Raw genomic sequence first — 25,289 nt, 5'->3', positions numbered from 1 at the left:
CAGCCAGACACAGCCGGTTCCTGTCGGACACAGCCGGTTCCTGTCAGACACAGCTGGCTCCAGCTGGTTCCTGTCAGACATAGCTGGTTCCTGTCAGACACAGCCGGTTCCTGTCAGACACAGCCGGTTCCAGCCAGACGCAGCCGGTTCCTGTCAGACACAGCCGGTTCCAGCCAGACACAGCCGGTTCCAGCCAGACACAGCCGGTTCCTGTCAGACACAGCCGGTTCCTGTCGGACACAGCCGGTTCCTGTCAGACACAGCCAGTTCCTGTCAGACATAGCTGGTTCCAGCCAAACACAGTCGGTTCCAGCCGGACACAGACAGTTCCTGTCGGACACAGCCGGTTCCAGCCGGTTCCAGCCAGACACAGCTGGTTCCTGTCGGACACAGCTGGTTCCAGCCGGACACAGCCGGTTCCAGCCAGACACAGCCGGTTCCAGCCAGATCCAACCACCCAAAGCAGGGTGCACCTTGGGGACAGTTTGTGTAAAGAAGGGCAAAAACCACTGCACAAATGGTGGTGAGGAAAAAATTTGTGATATAAACCTTCGAATAACCCCCAAACCAACCCTGTGTGCGTGAAGGTGAGAGCAGAGAGGATGAGGTGCTCCAGGCACCAAAGCAGCTGTGGAAAGGACTGTGGTGGAACAGCCACAATGCAGCCTGTGACAACCTCCCACACAGGCAAGCTGGCCATGAAGGATTACAGCCCATGGAAGGACACAACAGGGGAGATGTGTGTTCAGGAGTAGCAGAGAGGAGTTTTTATGGATGGACCGCAACCCCTATTCCACATTGCCCTGGGTGAGGCCAAGGAGTCAGGTATAAAGGAGTAAAGTTGAACCTGGGAAGAAGGAGAGGTCAGGGGAAAGGAGTTATTTTAATTTTTCTTTGCTTTTCACTATCCAAACTTATTTTAAATTGGCAATACATTAAGTTAATTTCCTTAGGCTGAGTCTGTTTTGCCCATAACAGCAATTGGTAAGTGACCTCCCTGTTTTATCTCATTCCATAAACTATTTCATACTTCATCCTGCTGAAGGAACAGAATGAGAGGTGCCTGGGTGAGGGTCTGGCAGATGACCAAGGTCAATCCAGCACAGGGACTGAAATCAGAAATACACAGTCTTCCAGAAATTAAATCAGATATCACAGCAGATAATTTGTTAATGAAATAAAAAACACTGCTTTGAGTCAATACAGAAATAAATCACAGTTCTAAAGGTTTTTATTTATGGCTAACATTAGAGGTTTACAGATGAATGTTTAGCAGTTCTTTATACAATAGCAACAATATTCCAAAAAGTTATTAAATAGTTCAGTGCTGCTCCTTTTTCTTCCTGCAGGCTGAAAACAAGGAAAGCCTTCATAAGCTCAAGGTTATCTAGCGCAATTTTCATACCACATAGAGAAATGGATTCCAACATTTTGCCTAGACAACTTATTTCAGTATTGGAAGAGATGTTTAACCCCTGCAACACATCAGTGGCAAGTGAAAGAAGGACTCCATGGGCAGAGTACATGGCAAACAGGCCATTTGATGTGAATAAGCAATAAACTTCAAGCTAACTCAGGGAAATCAAATCAACTCTTCAGACTAAGGTTTAGTTACACAGATGTAAACTTGGAATAATTTAAACTAATGCCTTAGAAGTTCAGAAGATAATCTGCTTCATATAAATGCCAAATCATTAACTCCTTCAACAGAACAGATCTCATATTCTACAAGAAGATGATATATAAACATGTTCTTATTAATCTACATGAATCAACATTGTCTGGCTGAAAATAAGGATCTTTGAACTCTCAGTTCAGATTTATGCTAAGTTCTTAGGTAGGGAGCTTCCTGGTTTTTTTCCTTCCTCAATAGCATATGCTGCTTATATCTTACTACCACTTTAGACCTGAATGATATATTTTATTCTTTTAATACACTAAGCTCTTTGTTTAATGTTGCCATTACTAGTGAAACTTTTTGCTTTATTCTTGTTCTAACAGCGAGAAAAGAAAGCTATAAAAAAGTCCTCAGAAAAAGTCTCCAGCTGATGCAAGATTGCTATAATTCTGATTTTTCTAGGTTCTTTTTGATGCATAAAATATGTGAAGAAAACAAAGTCAGCTTTGGAGAATGTATTTTAAAACTTGCATTGAGCATTCTCATTAATGTTGTGTGTAGTCTGGTTTTGAATTTTTGAGAAAAAGCTAACAGGTTCTCTTGGCATCTTAATTTGCTCAATAACCTCATGAATATATTTTTTAATAGATACTTCTCACAAGTCAGTGGGAGCCAAGGTTTTAGCTTTCACTGGCAATGGGTTGAGCAGAAAGAACTAATATTATGTCTTCTAGGTGAACATCAGGGTAATTTTACATCCACTTTTATCTACTAGTAAGTATCCCATTGATTTGAATAAAGGGATATATACTATACTATATATATATATATATTTGCTAAAAAAAATTGAAAATCATACAAACCTAATTTTGAAACCAACCTGTACAATACTCAGTTGGATGTCTGATTCTATTGATTTTTGTAAGGTTTAGGAAAGGCTTTGTAAATCCCTACTTCGCATTACTTAGACACACTTATTTTATTTCTTTCTTATCCTATCTTATCCTTATACACTTTCTCTGTAAAGGTGTCCTTCATTTAAGGGGAACAGCTGCTAGCACAGTAATCCCAGTGTCCCCTTCTGTGTTGGAAACTGTAGCTCAGAATCCTGTTCTCAATTGTTATTTTTTTTGTACATGACACTTCACAGCTGTGTGAATAAGACCTCTTAAATTTAAGGATAAAAACATTAATTTAAATTATTTTATTTGGAGGAATCTTTATTATTCAATATCCAATATGGTCTTGATCTGTTCACAGATTTCAATGTCTCTGAAAAAATTTCAACCACATCAGCTCTGTCTGAATTCCCATGGAGCAGGGGCACAGGTGCCATACACATGTGACTAGAAACTGTGCAGTCCTCCAGCCTAAAATTCCATTAAAATCTCATCTTTCCATAACCAACTGACTACCCCTAATTGGATTCTTAATGGCACACTGCCTGGAAATTCAAATGTGGCCTCTCTTGATTTCAGAGTAACCCATTTGAACAGTTAAACTGACTTGTTAAGACCATTTAACATGAGTGAATACTCCAGAAAGCAAAAAATTGTGTTACTTCACCCTTAGGGGGTAGGGAGAAAAAGATTCATATTGTATTCATAAAATTGGCACTGCTAAAAGAAAAAGACATAGCAGCTGATCATCTCATATTGTTAACTGTTAATATAACTCAGAACTGAAATCAGTAAAACAGAAATTGTGCCATTAAATTAGCTTTAAAACAAAAGTTTTTTGAAATACAGTTTTAAATATTTGAGTTAATTTCCAGGCCTGTGTGCTACTTGTGCATAGGATTTGTCCTCTTTTTGTTTCATGCAAATATATTATGGCACATACAGCATCTTTCAGGATAGCTGGCTTTCTTAATGCTTCAAAACTAAAATGAAATTAAGTGTAGAATGTGTTGAAGACTTGCACTTTCAAGAACTTCCTCACAATAGTCAGAAGTTAAATCCCACCAGCTGCTTTGCGTGTCTTCAGTATATTTTCAATTTCAAAACCTTAATTTTTGGAAGCTAATGCAAATCTGATTCTTTATTAGGTCTTTTAGTCTGCCCACACTTGGCTACTGCTGTAATTTTATGTTTTAAATCTAAAGAAATTAAAAATACAGCTGAAGAAGGGATTTGAAAGTGAGCATATTTGTGGCCAGGTTCCCTAAGTGACTTCCCTGACTTCTGTGAGCAGTCATTTTCACTGGACTTCTTCAGAGCCTCAGCATATTGACAGAAGAGAATCAATGGAAATGTCTGCCCTTCTGTGAGGATGGTTTCCCCTTCCTTAGCATAGAAAGAAACATGTATGAACACCATCAGATGTAATTTCTATCAATTTATGTCAGTCATGCTTCCCAAATAAATCAATGGGGCAACTTCTGAACCTTTATCTCAAATAATACAGCTTTTTGCTACCTGGCAAAGTATTTCCATCCATACTTTACAGAGGAATGACTTACAAGGAAACGGCATGACCTATTAGCAACCAAAAATGTTTTCAGCATTCATGAAATGATGCAGTCACATCTTCACCCTTCACTGAAATACCTGAAACACTTGTTCTGCTCTTTTTTTCCCAAATACTGTTGTAATTTATCATTTTATTATCGCTGCTAATAGCGTGATCACAGAAGTGAAATAAAAATATCTGAATCAAAGGGATTCATCTGGCAAAAAACCAAAATAACTGTTTTGCTACTTTTCTGAAAAAACACATATTGATCCCCCAGGGGCCTGGCTTGCAAAGCAGTGGTATTGCATGAAACAGTGAAGACTGAAGTATTTATGAGCCAGCAAAATTGCAGCACTGTGTAAGAGTTTGGGAGATGCTGTAAATTATTCATGTATAAATTAAGAGTGGAAATTTTAGAATTATTAGTTAACAGTTTTATTCACTTCAAAATTCCATCACTATACAATCATTACTAGTCCAAAATCTATCTTTTACTGATTTTGTTATTTAAAATGTACTCAGTCATTGAAAAGGCTTAACTGAGAATACTGTACCCACATTTAAATGTGTTAGAACCAGAATTTGAACCAGACTAGGTCTGTCACTAGAGCTCCAGGCTTGGGCACTGATTGCAGCGTGTTGTGTGGCCATGGAGCAGGACAATGAGCCGAGTGAGGAAAAGCACCGGGAGGTCTTTGGGATCCTCCCTGGCTTTTGTGGCCTGCGGTATCTCAGGGGGGCACACACTGCTTTTTCTGGCTCTCTTACTGAAAGTATCTGTGTGTGTCTGCATATGTGTATGCAAATATCTGTGTGCATATGAACAAATGCCTGCTCCTGCTCACACATTACAGCAATCCTGGGTGAGAACAGGTACGGAAGACATGAGATCCTAGGAGAACAAGATAAGTCAAAAGTGAATCTCAAGATTACATTGTTATAAATATTTGTCCTTGCTTACTGAAGCATAGATGTATCCATGAAGCCCCATGCTCAGATCAGACACAAGAGGTTTTAGTTCAAAGTAGTAAGTGTTTAGATAGGAAATATAGGGAATTCTGTCTGGGATGCATGGGACTGATAAGAAGCAGGCACTGACTGCACAACAGGCACATAAAGGATCCATCAAAGTAGTACTACAGAAGCTCCAAGGGGCACCAAACACTAAAGGCTGTGTTGCTATGCACAGTCCTGGGAAGGGAATTTCCCAGGCTGGAAAGCATTTCAATTTCATATTTGTTTTCATCTAGAATGGACCCAACATTTAGACCAGGAAAACTTATCAAGCTTTTTAATATTTCTTTGGATGAAGATCTGATATAAAACGTTCTTTTTGGAAGTTAATCTTACTCCTAGCTCCAGATTTTTTTTCCTAGATCAACCTAGCTATCATCTGGTGTGCTTTAAAATGGAACTGTGAAATGGAACATTAAAATAAAATGGAACTGCACACACACAGGAAAAAAAGAATATAGTTTATAAAAAGGCATGTTCTGCTTGTCTCTGCATGTTTTTGAAAAATAATGTCTTATTAAAGCCATGGTTTGGAGTGTGGCCACACACAAAAAAGCCAAGTCAGCACAATCAGGCACACTTTGGGCACCGAGTGGGAAGGAACAAGTGTCTGTGGCAGGATGTGAGCCTCTTCAGATGAATTGGCTAAAGGAATAATGAAATGGTACCACAACTTCAATATGTGGCAGTATGGTTAAAATATGGAGAGATAAATGCTTAGACGGCAGTTCAGAGCAATAGCCTAAATTAATTGTCTAATTGTAAGGTATAATTTAAGCTTTAACTAAGTCTATGAAAATGTATGCAGACTGCATATTTATGAGAAAGATTCCATTGACTACATATAATCAATAAATTCAAGTTTTCCTATGAGATTCAGCTATTATGCCTGCCAATCTTTATGACACTACAGTATTATTCCTCTTGCTTTAAGTTGTTTTCTCCTTTCAGCTTCTGTTATGGCTGCACAAATGGGAAGAAGCCAAATTATTGCACTGAAGAAACAGTGAGTCTGAATAGATACGAAAGGCTGTCAAACACACAGGGTGAACAGAAAAAATATGTTTTTAATTTCTTTTAGTTCTTGCCTGCTACTTCTATCAGCAGTTGGACAAAGAGAAGGGAAATAAATCAGATGCAAGAATAGTTGTCCAGGTGACAATATCCCACTTAAAGAGCCATTGAAAAAATTTATAGGACCAAAATTAAATGAAAAAAACAGGGATTAAAAATTCATTTCTGCAGAAATGTATAGAACAGCTCCTGAGTTCTGTGCCCTCTCCTAGCCATGCAGGTGATGTGAATGGTGAGGTATATGAGGTTTGGGAGGAGTTTAATGCAGGCATTTTCTCTAGGAGAGCCAGCACAAAGACAAGCTTTCTAAGAATAAGTACCTCCTAGGTGTCTGATTCCATTAAAAACAAGAACATCTGAACTGGGCCCACTCCTCAAAGCAATGCTGAACTCACTTCCCCCTCCAACCCCGCAGCAAAATTTCTGTGGGAGATGAAACACCTCCATTTGGGTTTCCTATCCATCACATAGAGAGGAGCAGCCACAGTGAGGGAGTGTGACTGTGACTGTGTGCTGAAGCAGTATCTGATCACCAACACCTGCTTTCCTTTTACATGCTGGCATTTGAAGTGCGGGACCCCAATGGGGTTCTGGCAGCAGGTGCTCTGTGGTGCTACATGCAGGCAGGCAGCACAGCCTGGGGTGCACAGCACCTGGTTGCCCTGAGACACACACTCGCCATGCTATCATCTGTGCCGTGCTGCTGGAATATTTTATCTTGACATGCCTGGCCTGCCCTTGCCCCTTGTCCCTCTGTGGACAGAGTACACAAAGTCTGGAAGTCCTCTTCCTCTTCGTGAACTGCTGTGAGATTTCTGCCTGCAGGAATAGCACCTGGATCTGACAAGCAAAAAGCAGCCTGATATTTTCTGGCCTCTGTTATTAAATGGTGTGTTGTCCTTATCATGATCCCAGTTAAGCCAGTAAGTGTTTTGCCATCAGCTTCAGCAGAAGCGTGTTCAAGCCCTAGAAACCAAGGATTTGGTGATGGTAGGTCAGCTAGAAAATTTTAAAGGATGTTGTTGCTCTTGTATCAAATGTCAGATCGAGTGCTTAGAACTGGGAGGACAGATAACAGATTACTATACAGATCAGCTAAAACTTGAACCTAGTGACAAAGAATGCATTTTCTCAGAGATCATGGAAACTTATGATAATTAAATAATTTTTCTGCTTTGGATCTCTTTCTCTCTTTAGTTTGATAGACAATAATCACCTTTAAATCTTTGACTTTAATACTGCAAATAATTATTGCTACCACAAAAGCTGCAGTAGCGTTTATTATTTGCCTGCCATTTCTCTGAACATATTAATGGCAACTAAGATGCAGTTTCACTTTCCTTCGCTAAAACAAATCTATGAATTACTATGTGGTTTTCTCTGTATATCACTGAATGTTCTGCTGTGCAGGTTGTCTGACAGTAACAGACCTGTTACCCTATTTGTACCTTGGTAATGTACTGCTAAGAGGAATGAATAGCTTGCTGCGCAGAACTACTTCGCTGGCACTCATACTGTCGTGTACAATTTTCAGGCTTTAGTATCAATTTTGCAAGTGTATCTGTCAAAAACAATTAAATTCTACAACAGATATAATTTGTATTGCACCAATCTATGCAAATCTTTCATTGTTGCAGGTATGAATATTTTATATTACACAAGGAGAAGTTAAAAGGAATTCAATTTAATTTAGCCATGGGGTCTCCAGTCAAGCATATGTGGTTTGTATGTGCTCCAGACTTTTGCCCTGTTTTTGGGCAGAATTCCTAAAGTATATATAAAAAGAAAAAATGTCACGCCTGTTGTATCCAAAGAAAATGAAGCTGGCACTTATGGACCTTGTGCTATAGTAAACGCTTATCACTGAACAGAACTTTTTTTTTTAAAATGAGTGCAAAAAGCCAGCTTATTTCCCTTATTACTCTAGAATAATTTATTATGATTTGATTTTTGATGGAAATGTGGATCCCTTATTCTTCCCTTTGTATTTAAACTTAACTCCCTTTATATTCACATTAGAGACATCTATCTGGTCTCATCTGTACTACACTCATGAAACTTGAATTTACAGAATTGATTATTTGTGTTTTACCTTGATGAACTCCAGCATAAACTCAAGCTTTTCTCCTTGAAACCAGAACCAAATAATTAACTACATAAATATATTGCAATGACAAAGCCAAGAGCAAAAAACTTAAATATCCAGGATGAAAAATCCCAAATATATAGATAAAAAAGTTTTCAGAAAAATACGGTTGAGATTTCTAACATATTGACAATAATAGAATGCCAGAAATAATAAGCAGAATTTATGGAGCATAACTAACATGACGTAATCTATGCTATGGAGTTCTATGACTCCTCCATATATCATTTAAAAACTTATTAGATAAAGCACAAGTGAAACACTGTATGTTTTGTGCTATGGTCATTTCTCCTTCCGTATATTCTTTTAATTTTCAGAATACTGGTAATATATACTGTTTTAAACATAATGGATGGGTTGCTTTTATTTATTTACCCTTCAGTGTGCCTATTGCTCCAACTATGTTGATTAGGTTTTCTATTATTTTTAAATTATTTTATTATTTATCACAAGAAGCTGTTTTCATTTAGTGGGAAATTATAATAGATTGAAAACCAGTAAAAAATCATTAATACATTTTTGGGGTTTTTTTTTTGGAAAATAAAATTTCAAAATAACAGGTGGGCTAGTAAAAGCAGTGACTACACAATTATTTTTTAAAAAATTTTGTTCCCAGGTTTGCAACCTGCAAACCACTCAATATTTGAGATTTGATCAGCTAAGCTGCATAACAGTTGTATATCTGAAACACATTGCATACAATTTGGCCTCAACTCAGTATCTGCCACTTTCCTTTAGCTTTCGCTTAATATGCACAAAGGAAATCTGTGAAAATGTTCTCATTTTTCTAGAGCACTTTAAGAAGCCTTTACAGTAAAAATGCTTCCATGAAACATATTAAGTAAATCTCATTATGTAACTACTTGAACAAAATGGTCTTTATTCTGTATACAATAAGTCTTTATTCTATACAATAGTATCAGACTCAGTACTGCTGTTTAATCTGCTCATGTCTTGAAGCACTTTCACCTGCCTGCTAGTATTTTAAAACAGCATGTTTTGTTAAAAAAATGATGCCAGTAGTCACCAACTTTGCTAAACACATAGATTTTGTATACCTAGCAAAAATATTGTTCTACTGTTTTCAGATTTCAGAAGAAGCCTTTTAAAGTGTACTGTACTGGGCACTACATGATCATGTTGGTCACTTGTTGCTAAATAGAAAGAATGTAGTCTGTCTCAAATGACAGGGAAACATGACAGATATGGATCCATGAACTAATTATGATCAAATACAGGAACTTATATTAATGCTTGCCTGTAAAATAATCATGTTGATACTACAGAAATAAAACCTTCAAACTTCTCCATAGCAGTGAAAAAGCAACAGAAATTACAACTTGTGAATTGATGACAGCCAGTCTGAACCTTTGTTCTTATTTTTCCCTTTTTTCTCTCTTTTTTTTTCCTTTTCTAGCCTTGTTCCTGCATAAACTTCTAAAGATCAATCTATTTTACCTGCACATCAGAAATCTAAACTGAAAAATATATAATTATTGATTTTTTGGATAGGCATATCCAAAACTAGAAGGGCTAATACTTATGGAAAAAGGAACACCCAGAACCTCTACTGTTGAAAAGTTCAGAGCATGAGAAAGAGAAAAATACATATAGAGAATACTTCCCATATTGAAACATTTCAAGGCATTTGGACACTATTCACTTGCTGCAAAGTTGCCAAGTCTAAAACCAGGATTGAATGAATTTCACTGAAGACCCAGTAACCTAGTGATCCTCCAGACCTCTGCTTAAAGGTAGATTTCTCAAAATAAAAAAAAAAAAAAAAAAAAAAATTCTTAGGTCAAATCTTAACCCTTACTGTACAATTAATATTAGGTATCCAAAACAGTGCACACTGTGTGTGTGACCACAGCACTTTTTAAAGCTCATTAAAGAATATTTCTGCTCAATAGCATTTTTTGTTAACAACATTTTTATAATGCAAAGGCTGTCATCACCATGCAGCAAATATGTGGGGTTTTTGCCCTTATCTCACATAGTGCACTTGATAAGGAGTACTACTGAATCTTCTGCACGCTGCATTACAAAGAAAACTGTCTTTCTGTAAGGCATTTTCTCTCTACTGCTTTCACGTGAAATAAGGGCTCTTGTAGCTGAACGTATCTGACTGTATTAATACTCAAATAAAAACTGAAACCTTTCTGCTTTATCTGAAATATAAATCCCTGAAAAGATTCATGCCTTTCCAATTGTGTTCACTGTAATAAAGGTTAATATTGAACTGAACTTATCGTATTCTAGCATCACATGTTAAGTTCCAAATCTCTGCATGTGATCTATTTTCTTCTTTATTGTTGAAATTATAAAATAGGTAAAATGATGGCAATATTATTAAAAATACCACAGCAAAAGCATTTTACTTAAAGACAGTTCAAACCTATTGCTTTCATGAGTAGGAAAAAAAACATGGTGCAAAGTGCTCGGGAGAGGGAAGGGACTAGCATCTCTTGAAAATTAACTACTTTGACATTAATTAATACATCATTTTCTACCTGATGAGATGGTGTTGTAGAAAGTATAAATTGAAGGCACAAGAGTAAGAAATGAGTCATCTTTGACTTACCGTATCAAAGACTATTGGTGTATTGCAGTCAGCATCCAAACACAGAGCATGAAGCTTCTCACAAATCAGAAAAAATATACAATCAATGAACAAATCAAATTCATTGTAAAAATAAAGGCCAGAGATTAGAGTATGTATCCAAGGGTCTGGTTAGTCACAGCTTTGACTAGCCTGCTACACAGCTCTGCAAAACAAGTATACTGCAGCAGTGTGGCAAGCATAGGATTGCAATGCATGTCCCATATATTCAAGCATAATAGAAAACATGGTCTGGAGCTTATTCCATGTGGAAGTGGGGTCTGTTTTATGCAGGCAGAAAAAAGAAAGGTTCTTTTCCCACATAATAGAATTAGAAATGAAAATTTTTCTTGATTATTGTACACAATAATTCCCCAGGATATCAATTACATAAAGCAGGTGCCTCTGTCTCCTGTTTCCCAGATAAATGCCTGTAATCTCATTTCACAAATGATCCTATTTAGACAGGAGCCACCTATTGTGATGATATCATTTGCTCTAGTATCCATAAATGGGCAACTTCCTACAAAACGTCATGACTACTGACGACACAAATTTTTATAATATTGAGTGGGCAGGGTGGTTGATGGGGTCCCATCAATCTACAGCAGCTTCTTCTGATGTGATACCACGAATCCTGCATAATCACTTAAAAGACTGTAAATGAAGAGGAGCATTAAACCTCTCTAGTAAAGCTCATTAAAAAAGAAAGAAAACAACAGAAAACAAAACCCCAGAAAAACATCAAACAAACCCCCACAAAACTGGGGAAAAACCCTAGAGAGGTAGTAAAGGCAGATAAAACATAATGCCAGAGCAGTGGCACCTTTTCAAATGCCTTCGGCACTCTCAAGGATACTGGTAGATATGAACAAAATCACTCTCAATTAAGAAGTGTAGCTGTCAGTTTCTTTGTAACAAATAATAAAAGACTGAATATCCCTTTTCCTTGTAAATTTCAAATATGCACTGACAGCAAAAAGGACCAGTGCTTCAGTGATACACAAATTAGCCTACTCTTAGTGAATATTTTTTAAAATTAGCAGCTGCTTGTCACAGGAACTTGGAATATGAACACTGTATCAAATTACCCTTAGACTGTTTGAAATCCAGGCTGCTAAACAGGCTAGCTTCATGCACTAGCTACATGGATTTAATTTCTTACATCAGTGTTTTCTTGAGAAAAAAACATTCCATTAAATATATGTATTTAGGAAATGTTATGATACTCACAGATAGCTGAAATTAGTCTCCATCTGCCTGCTTTTACACATAGAGATGTGAGGAGAGTTAAAGGTGATGCAGCGTTCACTTGCCTACCCACCCTTTCCCCAAGGGACTCAGTCGTGCCTAGAGGCTAAAGCAAATTGCTTAAGAACTTGTATTTAATATTTTTCCTTGCAGAAGTCCGTAAGAACTTCAGAATAAGGTCCTGTGATTAAAAAAAGAAAATTACCTGAGGCCATTTCTCAACAGGATCTTCACAAATCTTGGTTTGCTTACTCCTGCTTTGAACAGACTGAGCTGCATCTAAACAACTTCTTAATACACAGGAAGAAATGCATTAAGATCCATCTGCATCAATGTCTGGACAGTGCTCACCAGAACACCAGTCAAGCTGGGGTTTCAGGGTGGAAAACTTTAAAAGCAAAAACCCCAAGAGGGCTTTATATAAATTTCCACTGATGTAGTCCCAGCAAAAGAGAGTCCACTTCTCAAAATCCAGCCCCTGCACTGTACATTCCCTTTTAATACTTTGCCCTTATTTTATAGTTTCTTTGGACCGGGGACCGCCCTCTACTAAAATTCTGTATTACACATAGAGACGGTCTCAAATGCAAGGCAGCACAAATTTTAATAATAAAAGCAACTCTTTCAGAATTGACTCCTACCAGAGTGACTCACTTCAGGTCTAGATAGGTTGAAAGCAAAATCTGAACACAGCATCCATGGCTACAAGACACAGTATGCTGTCAAAGCAGAGAAGTCAATGGGTTTTTCACAGGCACCCTAAAGAGAAGAGCTCCTTCCTCAGAGATTGAAAATATTGGAGAAAACAGCTTCAGAGCACTGAATAGCCATTTAGATACAAGCCTGTTCTTTCCTTCTGCCTCCCCCCCATCCCTCCTGTGCTTGTCTTCAAGATAACACTAGCTGATCTCCTTAAATATGCTGCTTAGGAAAAGACAGAAGCACAGCTTTGGCTCTGGATATTATAACCCCTTCATTTCAGTACTGGGTGGAAATAGAAAAGCATAAACTCTGTGTATCCAGATGGCATCAATATTTTCCATGTGTTTCCATGACAAAAGATAAAGATAACACAAGAAATAGTTAGAAAGTAGAAGTGTGTGTGAGTGTAACTGAGATTGATGGTCCAGAAGTTTCTCTCTTGGCTAGATAAAAGCTGATGAAATGGAAATGAGGAGAAGAAAAAAAGACAGAAAATAGCTAAAAAGAAAATTAATCACTGCTTCATCAAATTCAGTCCTGCCTTGGGAAACACCAAATGTCAGACTTCTGTGTTAATGTACAAAGTCTTTCAAGGCTGTTCCCAGGATGCAGTAGGCAAGAGTGTATTTTCTTACAACAATTTCTTTTTCAGCATCTGAGCCAAAGGATGTCGCCACTCTTCCTTAACCTAGTTTTGAGGTCACCAGTGATGAGCTTAGAGCCCATTCCCATGCAGAGAAGAATGTTAAATATGGTCCATGGAAGATGCCCCAATGGCTCTGATCTATCTGCCTTTAAAGGCTTCTAAGCTTTATAAAACATCGTGCTAAAGAGAATGGACCATCATTTCCAACAGTTCCCATTTGTTTAGGGAGATACTATGGGATATACTCCAAGCATATTGCTGTCTCAGGAAGGACCTGTAGGATTATACTGAAAGGATGAGTCACTCCAGTGAAAGCAAAGCTGCTGCACTTGGTCATGGGGAAATTGTCACAAACCACAACATCTAACACTAAGCAAGTACAGTGGACATCTGATCAAACTGCAGACCACACAACAGAATATTCTACCCCTCTTAAGGTCTCTCCTTTACATGTGGGATCTTTGAAATACCCTGATATCCTAACAAATAAGTCTAAATGTCCTTAAACCACTTTTGAAATTCCTAATTATCTTTTTTTTTTTTTTTTGGCTTGTTCTTTCTAATGCAACTGAAAATTAAATCTCTCCAAACATTACAGGCAGCTGATAAATCTGAACATTTCTGGGCAAAAATTTAGAAAGGCTGGATCTTCTTTAAAATGTCTGGGCTTTACACTAACTGGAGTTGAAACCTTAGCTATAGAACACCAGTGGATTATTGAAACTCCATTCTGAAAGGAAGGAGACAGAAGGATGTTACCTTGTAAAACACCTACTGATATTTTAGTAGATAGCCTCTAAAGCAGAGACAAAACAAATTGTTTCAGTTAAATGAGTCTGTCTGCTAACTGGGCTAACAACCAACAAGACTTGACTAACAAGAAACCCTGCCATCTCCAGTAATTGTAATGTATATTAATTAGTGGGGAAATACCAAACCAACAAAAAATTATGTTAAAAAAATTTACAATGCTGTCCTTTTCAACTGCAAACAGCTAACAATCAGTACAAATAGAAAGTGAATTCTTACATGCCATCTTTTCCCAGAAGCAGAGTAGGAAAACAGCTACTGCGCATTGTGTGATGCTTCCTTTAATTGTATTACTTAGGCCACCCCATGTGCATATTGATTAACAAGGCTCACAACCACTAAAACAAGGAAAAGCTTTATAAGATCTTGCACTTCCACTAGTTTCTATAGAAAACAAACAGGAAAATCAAGCAAACAAACAGAAAAATTAAGCAAGAGTCTTGGACAAGGAAATTTTAGTCTGCTATCCTTCATAATGTTTGCAGACACGATCAAAAATGTTAAGTGCTAGTAGTTTTATCCTCACTCTTTTATCCAGATCTACCTGTATGTAAATCTCTTGAGGAGCTGAACTGATGGGATCCATTGAACAGACATCTCTTCAACAAGCATCACATTTCTGTACCTAAGCAAATATTCTTCTTAAATCCCTCTGAGATTCATCACTTTTTCTTTTCAACAGCACTATGGAAAACTCAAAGGGGGTTTCAGCCTCATAAGGCCAAATTTATATTTTTTAATAATATAGCAATGTTGATAAAGAATAAAGTGCGGTTTTTAATTACTCATCAAATCCTATTCCCCAACAAAAAGCTAGAAATATCAATTACAGATATCACAACTAAATGAATTCTTAAGAATTATAATCACAGTAAATTATTAGTTAATGCCTAAAACAATCAGAAAAAAGGTCTGTTCACAAGCTCAGTTTTATATCACCAGCTGCCATCCTGGTGTCCCAAAGAAAATTTGAATTTCACATTCTATTAGCAATACAGGTGTAAAAAAACCTCTAGCAAACAAAAAATTATATATTCTGATATAAAAAAACCCGTAATTTTGATTTCCACATGAATATTAAAATAATTGAGAGCAGAAATTTTCTAAAAAAAATGAAGAGAGCTTTACTTTGATTTTCAAAACCTGGTTAGCACAATTGCTGATTGAAAAGGGACAATCATGGTTTGCATCTAGTGACTCTTCTAAATGAAATAGAATTGTTTGGTAAATAGGAAGAAAAGGATAAGAAGTTCCGCCTGATTTCTTTCTGTCCGTGAAACTGGGCATTTCCTTTTCAAATGAACTCCCCACTTCTTTGAAAGGCAGCTGCATTGAAACATTTATGGTCCTAAAGTCTGTAAAAAATACTGTTTAACATAAGCAGGAACTAAATATTCTCTTCTACCCTAGGCCTTGATACTGTAGGATGCCTGACAGACTTTCCAGAGATCAGATGTTTGGTAGGGTTCGTCCTCATAGTCTAAAAATCTAATTCTTGGAGTATTTCAAACCTGGATTCTCTATAAATTAGAGCTATTGTGAAAAAACATTGCCTTTGGCAGACAGGAGATCTATAGAGAAAGTTTTCTTCATTGAAGATCAAAGCTATAAAAGAGTACTAACATTGACCAGCAAAGCTATGGTATGTTCATAGCACTGACATGAAAAGGAGAGGGTCCTTGCAGGTTAGGATGTCAGAAAATCTTTATGTTTTGATAGTATCAAAGTGGAAGATGCATCTGTGAGCAAGACAGCTTTATGAACAATGATCCCTCACTCATTTGGAGGCAAGACTGCAAAAACATCTGGCTTTTTAATTTAAAAAAATTTAAAAATTTAAAACTTAATTTAAAATTTTAAAAATGTTAAACATTTGCCTTTTAATGCAAGTGTTGAAGAACAGCTGTAGTAACAAAGAGAAAGACAATCCCAAAAGACTATATACAAAAATATAGCACTAATGCCTTCTTTTAAAGACAATGAGTTTGCTTCAAAAATGGCACTTCTTTATATTCTTTTTCTTTCTTTCTTGCTTGCTTGCTTTCTTTCCAGAGCTTCCAGCCATCTCTTTGCAGTAGAATTCTCAGAATGTACTCAAGTACTTGGTATCTCAAAATTCTTATTGTAAATGAAAGACAAACAGTAACCACCTGGTCTCCCTGTATGTTTGAGTTTAGAGCAGTTAAGAACTTTCTCAACTTTGCACTGTTTCATTTTGACAAACTTTATAGCAGGGCCATCATTTTTATCTATTTTTCTCAAGTAACACTGCTTCAGAAACCACTAATCTAAGAATGTTTGTGTAGGCTTTCTGACCTTTTTTGTTTTAAGCAAAAATAGTTATCCTTGATTTGTGATAAATGACAGGATTTAATTTTTCTTTTTGTTTTCTGATATATGTTCTTTGCCAAACACAGTTCCTTCACTTCCAGTTCTGTGTTCCTTGACTTTTCTTCCCCTTTTCCTCCTTCTTGATTTTCTAAATTCAAATAGACAAAAAGGCAATGCAAAAATATACAAAAAAGTGATCTTTTCCTATCTGGTTTTTGATTTTACACATATCTGACATCTTTGAAAGATGACCAGTAGACTTTATGAGAAAACTGAAGATGCTGTTCTAAAAAATCATTCTAGAAACTGTGGAAAAAATAAAACAAAGAGGAAGGATTTGAAGATGACCAAAGTATGATCAGGTTAAATCTCATATCAAATCATCTGTTCTTCCTTGGCAAATATTTGGGAAATGGGGAGAGAAACGTGACAGCAGCTGAAGATAGTTCAAAGGCTTTCAAAGGGGCTGGAGAGCCCAAAGGAGTCACCTCACGCAGTGATGCTCCAAGATGAAGTGCTGGCTCCCAGCCACAGGCATGAGAAAGAGTTTACAAGGTCTCAGTAATATTTCTTGATTGTTTGCTAAATATAGTAACACAGTTTAGATCCTCTGGGGTATAAATAAAATTCTGCTTCAAATATTCTGTGCTTTGTTTGCCAGTATGCAAATATGGCTACTATGTCACCCCAATATTAACTGTGTCTTGAGCTGCAACAACTAAAGTACCGGAGCTTGGACCTTTGCAAGTTGAAATGTGGGTTTGGCATCATGTTCGGGTCCTGACTGTGGCTCATGATAAACTTGGTTTTGAAGGTGAAACAAAGTCAAATTCTGTAACTTCACATGTTGCCAAGAGACAAAACAGTCGTCTTCTGGCCATATCTCATCAGAGACACTGGCACTAATCCATTTCCAGGCATCACAGCTCATAAACTCAGAACTATTATGGACTCGATAAAGTCAATCGATACATTAGTTAAGTGAGATGGAATGATTTAGCTCTTAGGGAAAGAAGTATAGAGCTCAGTGTTATTCAATGCTGGGTTTGAGCATCCTGGAATAATGAATTACAAGAAAACTATTCAGACAGACACACCTGTCTTGGCACATTCACTTGAAATACAACCAGGAAAACAAAGTCTTTTTGTTTCGTTTAAATAAATTGAGAGGACTTCAAAACAAGGACTGCTTCTTACTATCTGTTTTACAAAAGCTTCTTGAAGAGCTTTTTTCTGAGACCCTGCTTCATACCGAGTATGGATAACAGCTCAACAAGAACCTGGATTTGGCCTTTACAAATTTGGAAAGTCAAACTCTAAGGTATCAATGTAGGACTGGCAAGGTTTTCAAAGATGGAGAAACCTATAGCACTTAAATGACTTTTCCCCACTGAAGAATCTGAGCTAGATAGAAAAACACAGTATAGTGACAGTGGGAGGAAATGAGGTACTCTGGATGTCACAATACGCATTAAAAATCTATTTTGACACAAATTCTCTTCATGCTAACTTAAAGTAATAAAGGTAAACATGTATTTACACACATCCACATTAATAATGTATGTTTACTTATCACAATTTTTATGAGGCTTTTTAAGAAACTAACTGAATATTTTATTTTAGAAAGTGAATAATTTTTTTCAAATGTTTCCTATTTGGAAAAAAAAATATTCACAACATAGGATAGGGAAACTGCATCATTTTAACAAAAAAAAACCTGAATACTTAATGTAAATTATATACATATCTAGTATTGCAATATTCAATACTCAAATATATAATAATTTCCTATAATAACAGTTAGATCTCCTTCCTCTTTTATCAGCCTACATTTTCATTTCAGAGAACCTTGCCACATTCCAAAGGAAAGTTCCCAAGCTGACATGTACTACAAATTCTAATGGTTTTTTTTTAATTTTTTTTTTTTAGCTTGAATAGATCCAGAGGCTTCTAGCATAAGCTATGTCAGTGAAAATGTGCATTGAAATTACTGGTTAGCCTGACTACTAAAAATAGTTATTTGAGCCATAGCAAACAACATAGTAGAAATATTCTTTCTGTAGATTATTTATATTAAGCTTTATGTTTCTTGCAGAAAGACAATGTGAGCAAGACTACTCATTAACAGTGGAATGTAGGAAGAAGTAAAATCATCTAATAATAGTTTGAGAAAGCATATTACAGTACACCTGTAAACCTGGTTTTCCCTAAGGATGACTGAGGGCCAGAAAATGACATGACAAAGACACACTTATCCCAAATAGATTATTTAACCCTGCCAGTGTGCAAAAGAAAAACATCAGCATTAACATTAATATTCACAGTGGCACCCTTTGATGCTTTCATAATTTAGATTTGACCTCAGCGAGAAACTTGGCAAATGACTTTTGTTCCCATTTTCCTAGTCTTTCATGAAAGGACAGTAACACCCCTACATCAACCCTGCAAAGTGATTGCCCAGTAAGCACCCACAAATGCTTGATATCCAGGATTCTGCAGCCTAGAACTGAAGCACACTGGAAAAGCTGATACATGTAGAAGTCACTATGGTTACTGCCTACACTTTCTTTGCCTCCAATAAGATCTTTCATTTCCATAAGCATTAAAATTCACCAAATGCACCAAAATTATTCAGACAAAAAAAATATAATCTCTCTGGTTTATAAGCCTTTTAGCTGTGTTGCTTTTATCTTCTTAAGTATAGACTCTGAGCTGAGGCATATTATTCCATATCTTAATATAAGAAAAAGTATTGCAGGAGAAACCTTGTGGTGGAAATGCTTTGTGGACCCCCAGCTTCAGCAGTGTGTGTAGAACAGCTGTTGGCCAGTGCAAAGCTGAAACCCAGAAAACACTGTACAGGATGCCAAAAAAAAGGCACTAGCTGGAGATTTAGCAAGCCAAATTCAGATGATTATTTTTTGTATTATTGTAAATCTTTCAAATAATAAGAAAGTTAAAAGTTCATCTTCGGTAGTTAGAGTCCCTATCTGTTGTAATAATAAATAACTATATGTAAAATTAATTTTGGGTTGGGAGCGTTCTTCCCCTTACTTTATCTTACAGCAATCAGCATGATTCTTTCTTTCAGTATTCTTATATAAATGTCAAACTGACTACAGCCTGCAGCATTTAAGCAAGCTCTTTAAAATTGTATCCAGTGGCTGTGTCCTCAACAGTCATTTTAAACATTTCTTAGTTTTACCCTTTTACTTCCATTAGCTTTCTACTTAAGTTCCTTCCAGCACACTGGATGATTTTGTTCCCTGGTATAGCCTGTTATTTTGAAAACCTCCCTGAACCACCACTGTCAGTTCTACATACAAGTAGCCGATTTCTTCTTTTCACCTCAATTACCTCCTCGCAGCTAGTTGCTTTTAGTGTGACATATTTGACAGATCAATATATTCTTTATCACTTCAGTTACTTCCCTTTATTTTTCCTATATGTAATTTTGTTGATGTTCCCTTTAGGTAAAAGTTCTTAATATTAATCTTCAGTACACTCAATGAGGTCCTTTCACGGAGAAGCCTTTTTCCCTTTTTCAGAAAGAGCAGAGTGCTCACTGCATACAGGACAAGCAGGTAAAGTACTTGACAACTTTAGCAGGAATTACACTGAACTGAGCTGTGGTTTGTAGAGAAGCAGTGCCATGAGAGGCTTATTCCTGAGGCTGAGGTAGGATATATAGTCCCCTCGACACCCAAATCTACAGCACCCCTTCCAGCATTCTCAGCCCCAAGGAGTCAAACAGCATCCCCAATACTCACAGATGGAACTTTGCCAAAATCATAAATACTTTCTTAAAAGATAGATAGGCAAATTGCCCTTGACACTTCAGACCAGATGTCCAACCTGTAAAAACTCAGAATACTGCCTATCACAACATTAGTTTCTTAAACCACACTGGAAAATAGAGCTTTTCCCTATAATCCCTCACTTGCATAATAACAAACTCTTGCTAATGTCACACCAAACAACAAATCAGCAGTGGTCACTTTTTCATGTATCATTTCCATGTATGACACATAGATACATTAAAGAAGGGGAAAAGTACTAGCTAGAAGTCTGAAGAATTCAGTTGTTACATAAGATAGCCAGCAATTTCTATATAAGTCATAGAAAATATTGAACAATTCTCTGCTCAAAAATTTTCAATGTAAATGGAATGTGATAAAGATTTTACTTCTGATGTCTTAGTAAATGCACATGCATACAGATTTTGATAAAAACAGAAGCAGTTTAGTAGGATCTTATAAAACTTGTGGAAGGAGAGTACACCAAAAGGCTGATATTTATTGCTAGAGTGCTACTCTGACATTTAAGCTGTTTTCTGTTATGCTTGCTTACTTACTTGTGCTCCTGTCTTATTTCCTGGGAGAAATGCCAAAAAAGTAAAGTGACCTCTGTATACTAACAATTAACTATGTCACATCATGCTGCTTAAAATATGTTACAACCTGATTGGCACAGAAACACATTTTGTTCTGTTTGGGAACACTTATACCCAGAACAATGAAAATTCACAGCCCCAGCTTCTTGGGAACCAAGAAGTCAGCTCTAAGTATGGCTTTATACAGGGGTTCAGCTGCAGCATTGTGTGCTATAGCAGATATCGTAACTCACAGACAAGGTAATTTATAATGGGATAGTATTTAAAACAAGTACAGATCTTGCTCAGATTAGATTAATCCATTTGGGGAGCAAATGACCTGCAAAGATACAAATTATCCTTTAGAAATCATTCCAAGCTGCAACCACATAGGAGACATGCCCTGACTTTACCTAAAGCACATAGTGCAGATTCACAATCACAGCAACTGAGTACACAGTATAAAGAAAACACAGATTCAAAAAAGTTACTATCTTACAGAACACAGCTGGCTGATAGATTTAAGGAGAAGATGAAGATGCTGAGAAACAAGTGACTTCTGTAGGCCTGGAATATGCCAAGACACAGAGTGAGCTGCAAGGGTTGATCAAGAAGAGAGACCACAGGGGAATAGCCAGGGATGGGAGCAGGGATAAAAGTCTGCTGGGAACAGGGAGACCTGCTTGGCTGGGGCTCTGCCGAGCATCCTTCCAGGAGCAGCGCTGCTCCTTTGAGGCTCTGCTTTAGCCAGCGCCGCTGTAACACAAGTGGACGGCTCCATCTAGAGGCAAACATCCCCTGAGCTGGTGGAACGGCACCACTGCAGCTCTAACACCTTTCTCCACAAGTCAGAACCTACTCAAAATAGCGCCCCGAGCTGCTGTCCTCTTGGCAGGGTGTCCAGCAGGAGGGAGAAAGCTCCATCCACCTCACCTTCTGCAGAGGCTGAGCGGTTGAAAATAAAACCAAGCTTTCCCTGAAGTCCACCTCTCAGTTTGAATGGCCTCCCTCACCAAGCCTCGCCAGACTGATTCTGCTGCACCCATAAAATGACACAGATTAAAGGCTTACTCTCATTCTGATGGCAAGAATGGGTCCCACAGGCAAAGGGTTCCTGCACTCCTTTACTACTTGTGTCTCATAAGAAATACACAGTATTTCCCACGAGTAGCTTGATAAACACATCTATATTCAGTATCAAACAGAGCACCAGAAGTTAATATGAAGTTAAAGAAACGTTTCCAAAAATAATGAGATTATCGAATTTATAATACTTTATGTTGCAAAGGCCTTCTCTGTTGAACAAAGATGAAGCTATTCTTTTTTGTCCATCAATAAATAAAAAATTTCAACCACATATTAACACTGATAAAGAGCCCAGGAGCACCAAATCACACACTTTAAAAATTATAAGCAAGTCTAACTTCATCCTCTCTGTTGCTGGGGTCTGGACTCTGTGCCAAGCTATTCTCACAGAAGAGTTTCTCTTCTGCACTGATGAAAAAAAAAAAAAAAAAGAAAGCCTTTGAGTGGATGTCTCTGAAAGCCCTTTTCTCCCAATCACAGGCTAAAACATGTATTGCAATGTAATTTTACAAGCTTAACTCCACTGTAGCTTATTGTATGCCTAAAAGGGCTTTTTCAAATAGGGAGCAACCAGTTATATGAATATAATTCTTCCCAGTCACTGTTTTCAGGCTTGTGGGGTATGTATCACCAAATATGCACTTTTTATAAATCAGTATGTTTAGATTCAAACAAGATGTGTATCTGAGCAACAGCACAGCAAGGAGCAACTGTTGTCTATGCATTACATTTCCTCAGATTACTCATTTATTATACAATAGTGTCCTGAATTTTACCCATCACTTTCTTCTGGTGTTTTTTAGCAAGGAAAAAAATTCTGATTCAAACTAGTTTACCTTTTCCATAATGATGTATTCTGCAAGTTAGGTCTAAGTAGTTAAGATTAAAACTGGTGAGCTGGTTATTGTAAGCAAGACACATTTGGGAGAGGGGAGAGAAAAAAAATAATACTCCTTTTCCTATAAAAATTAATTGCACAAATGTCTGCTCATTTCTTAACCTACTATTTTTCTGTGTTTTACTCATTTTAGATGTATTTTTGCAGTAAGAATGAAAATCTAAATTAAAAAATGCAGAAGCAATATATCTTACAGTTCTAGGTTAGGGTTTGGGTTTCTTTTAAGGGCATATATTTCATGAAACATTGTTTATTTTACAGGATTCATTGCTGAAAACAAAACTAGCAAACTACACAGTCATTTCTTCCCTGACTTCTTTCTACTTTAGGAATTCAGATCCAGTTTGCTGTTACTCAAAACAAAATTACTTGCAGCTATGACTCATATCTTTGTGGTAGCAAAGAATATAAGATGTATGTCTATTTATGTAGCACATGCATAACAGCCCATTGGAAGTTTTTTAAGGTCTCTTCTAAGAGAAGAGAAAGAGCATGGATGGAGAAAAAGCTCACTGGAGTCAAAGGAGGACCCCAGTGGACTCTCAAATGTGTTTGCAAGTACATACATGAGCAGTGGCATTGAATATGTACCAACACCTATGGGAATAGTTGAATATCAATCAAATGAAAACATCAGAGCTGAACTCCCAGAGGCTCTAGTGATTAGCAATCACTTTTGCTCAAAGACATTCCCACCTTGCAAGCTCAGCTTCATCCCTTGGCTTCAGACCCAGAACAGACCAGTCCTCAAGCAAGTCCTGCCTCTTTGCGGTGTTCGGCTTTGCAGTGTCCAGCACTGATTTAAATCAATGTCTCAAAGACACGGGCGGCCAAAGAAACTGCACAATTAGTGTGCCTGTGAAACATATGCCACAGTCCCCAGCTTTACCTGGGTGGTCTAAAACTGAAGAAAATACAGGTGAGAGATGGACCTCAGACTTTCATTATTGCAAGAAGTTTTTGGAGACAGTCTTTTTATGAAAATATGAATTAATCTAAATGGATGAAAGAGAAGAACAGCTTAGGTCAAGATACAGTGCTCAGAAAGGTGAATAAAATATGGAGGGAAAAGAAGCATGTTGAGAAAGATGGAGAAGAGGGCCTGTTATGGTACATGTTAAAGACATGGATAAGGCAGAGATAGTTCACAAAAATTTAACATAGCCATCTTTGTGATGGGAACACATGTGACACAAAACATTTTTTTATATTTAGAATGGCTTAGCCCTCTCTTGCTCTACCTGAAAATGGTAAAATATATGAACAGTGACTTCCGGTGACAGCTACACAAGTATCCATGAGTGTGATGCCAGAACTTCAAATGTCGAAATCGGAACAAGACTGAGACTATTTCAGTCATTGTAGATCAGTGTTCCTGGTCTAAATTAGTCAGCTGCCTGTTATGCAAGATCATCCTCCCTGCTAGTCATTCTCACAGGGTATTTACAGAACACTGTATGGGAGCAGTGAGAATCTGAGTGAAGGTATTACCAGGAGGAGGCTGTTTAAAAAAGAATGTACTGCATACATTTTCAGGCAGACATTTAAGTAGACATTTCTGTAAAGCATTTGCTTGTCCCCTTTGCATTACATATGCACATATACATACATACATGTATACACACATATACTCGTGTATACACATACACACACACACACATCATGTTTTCATGTCATTGCAAGTAATGTGGGAAGGAAGGCATATATAAATATGTATTAAAAAATCTTTCTAGAGCATGAAATACTTCTGCTGCTTCTGGGTAACACAGGCTTATTTGGAAATAGCTTTCAAAATGCAGCCTTTGGAGAAAAGATTTTCACAAATCAAAGTGATTTTCTCAAAGCTTATTTTGCCATGATAGCCTTTACTAGAGTAGGAGGAAGAGGAAAAATTTGTTTTATATCACCCCAGTGGATTCAAATCTTCCCTTTTCTGGATGTTTGATTCAATGTCCTGAGCTAAATGTAAAACATCTTGTTAAAAAGATCACAACCAAATGCGCATAAAATATTTCAGCACAATGATCTGCTGCTCTTCTCCTTCCTTTCTCCCTTACACACTCATTTCCTTACCCTCACTGCTTGGGATTGCAATATAGTTGCATCTGTTTGAGATAATTTCTGTCTGCTTAACTAATGCTAAAAGACTCATTTTTGGAAAAATATGGAACAAGTGATCATAAGGTGGACTAGCTCAAAAAAATCTCATTGAATAGCTTTTTGCTGTTTGCATCATATAACAGGATTGTTCTCTGTGCTATCTCAATTACTGTTCTATGAATAGA

At 37.2% G+C, this 25,289-nt stretch overlaps 1 protein-coding gene and 1 long non-coding RNA gene across 29 annotated transcripts in view; one reads left to right on the top strand and one right to left on the bottom strand.

The window, feature by feature from the left end:
• Nucleotides 1-25,289, bottom strand: part of DLGAP2 (DLG associated protein 2) — a 443,370-nt gene that overhangs the window by 304,367 nt on the left and 113,714 nt on the right. Inside the window, exon 1 of one of the 28 annotated variants that reach the window (XM_086875991.1) lies at nucleotides 10,891-11,331. The exons of 26 other annotated variants lie outside the window; for them this stretch is intronic. The gene's annotated coding sequence lies outside the window, so the exon portion shown is untranslated. Of the gene's footprint in view, nucleotides 1-10,890; nucleotides 11,332-25,289 lie in introns of those variants that run through there. One more of the 28 variants, XM_086876002.1, reaches the window with a different exon arrangement.
• LOC147654659 (uncharacterized) lies at nucleotides 159-10,088 on the top strand. Its single transcript, XR_015282816.1, has 3 exons — nucleotides 159-587; nucleotides 688-825; nucleotides 1,350-10,088. It is a non-coding gene; the product is annotated as an uncharacterized LOC147654659 (long non-coding RNA).

Source organism: Cyanistes caeruleus, chromosome 2, assembly GCF_971803275.1.
Source record: "Cyanistes caeruleus chromosome 2, bCyaCae1.hap1.1, whole genome shotgun sequence".
Taxonomy (NCBI): Eukaryota; Metazoa; Chordata; class Aves; order Passeriformes; family Paridae; genus Cyanistes; species Cyanistes caeruleus.
The sequence above is the reverse complement of the archived record's forward strand: the minus strand, read 5'-3'. Positions and strand labels throughout refer to the sequence as shown.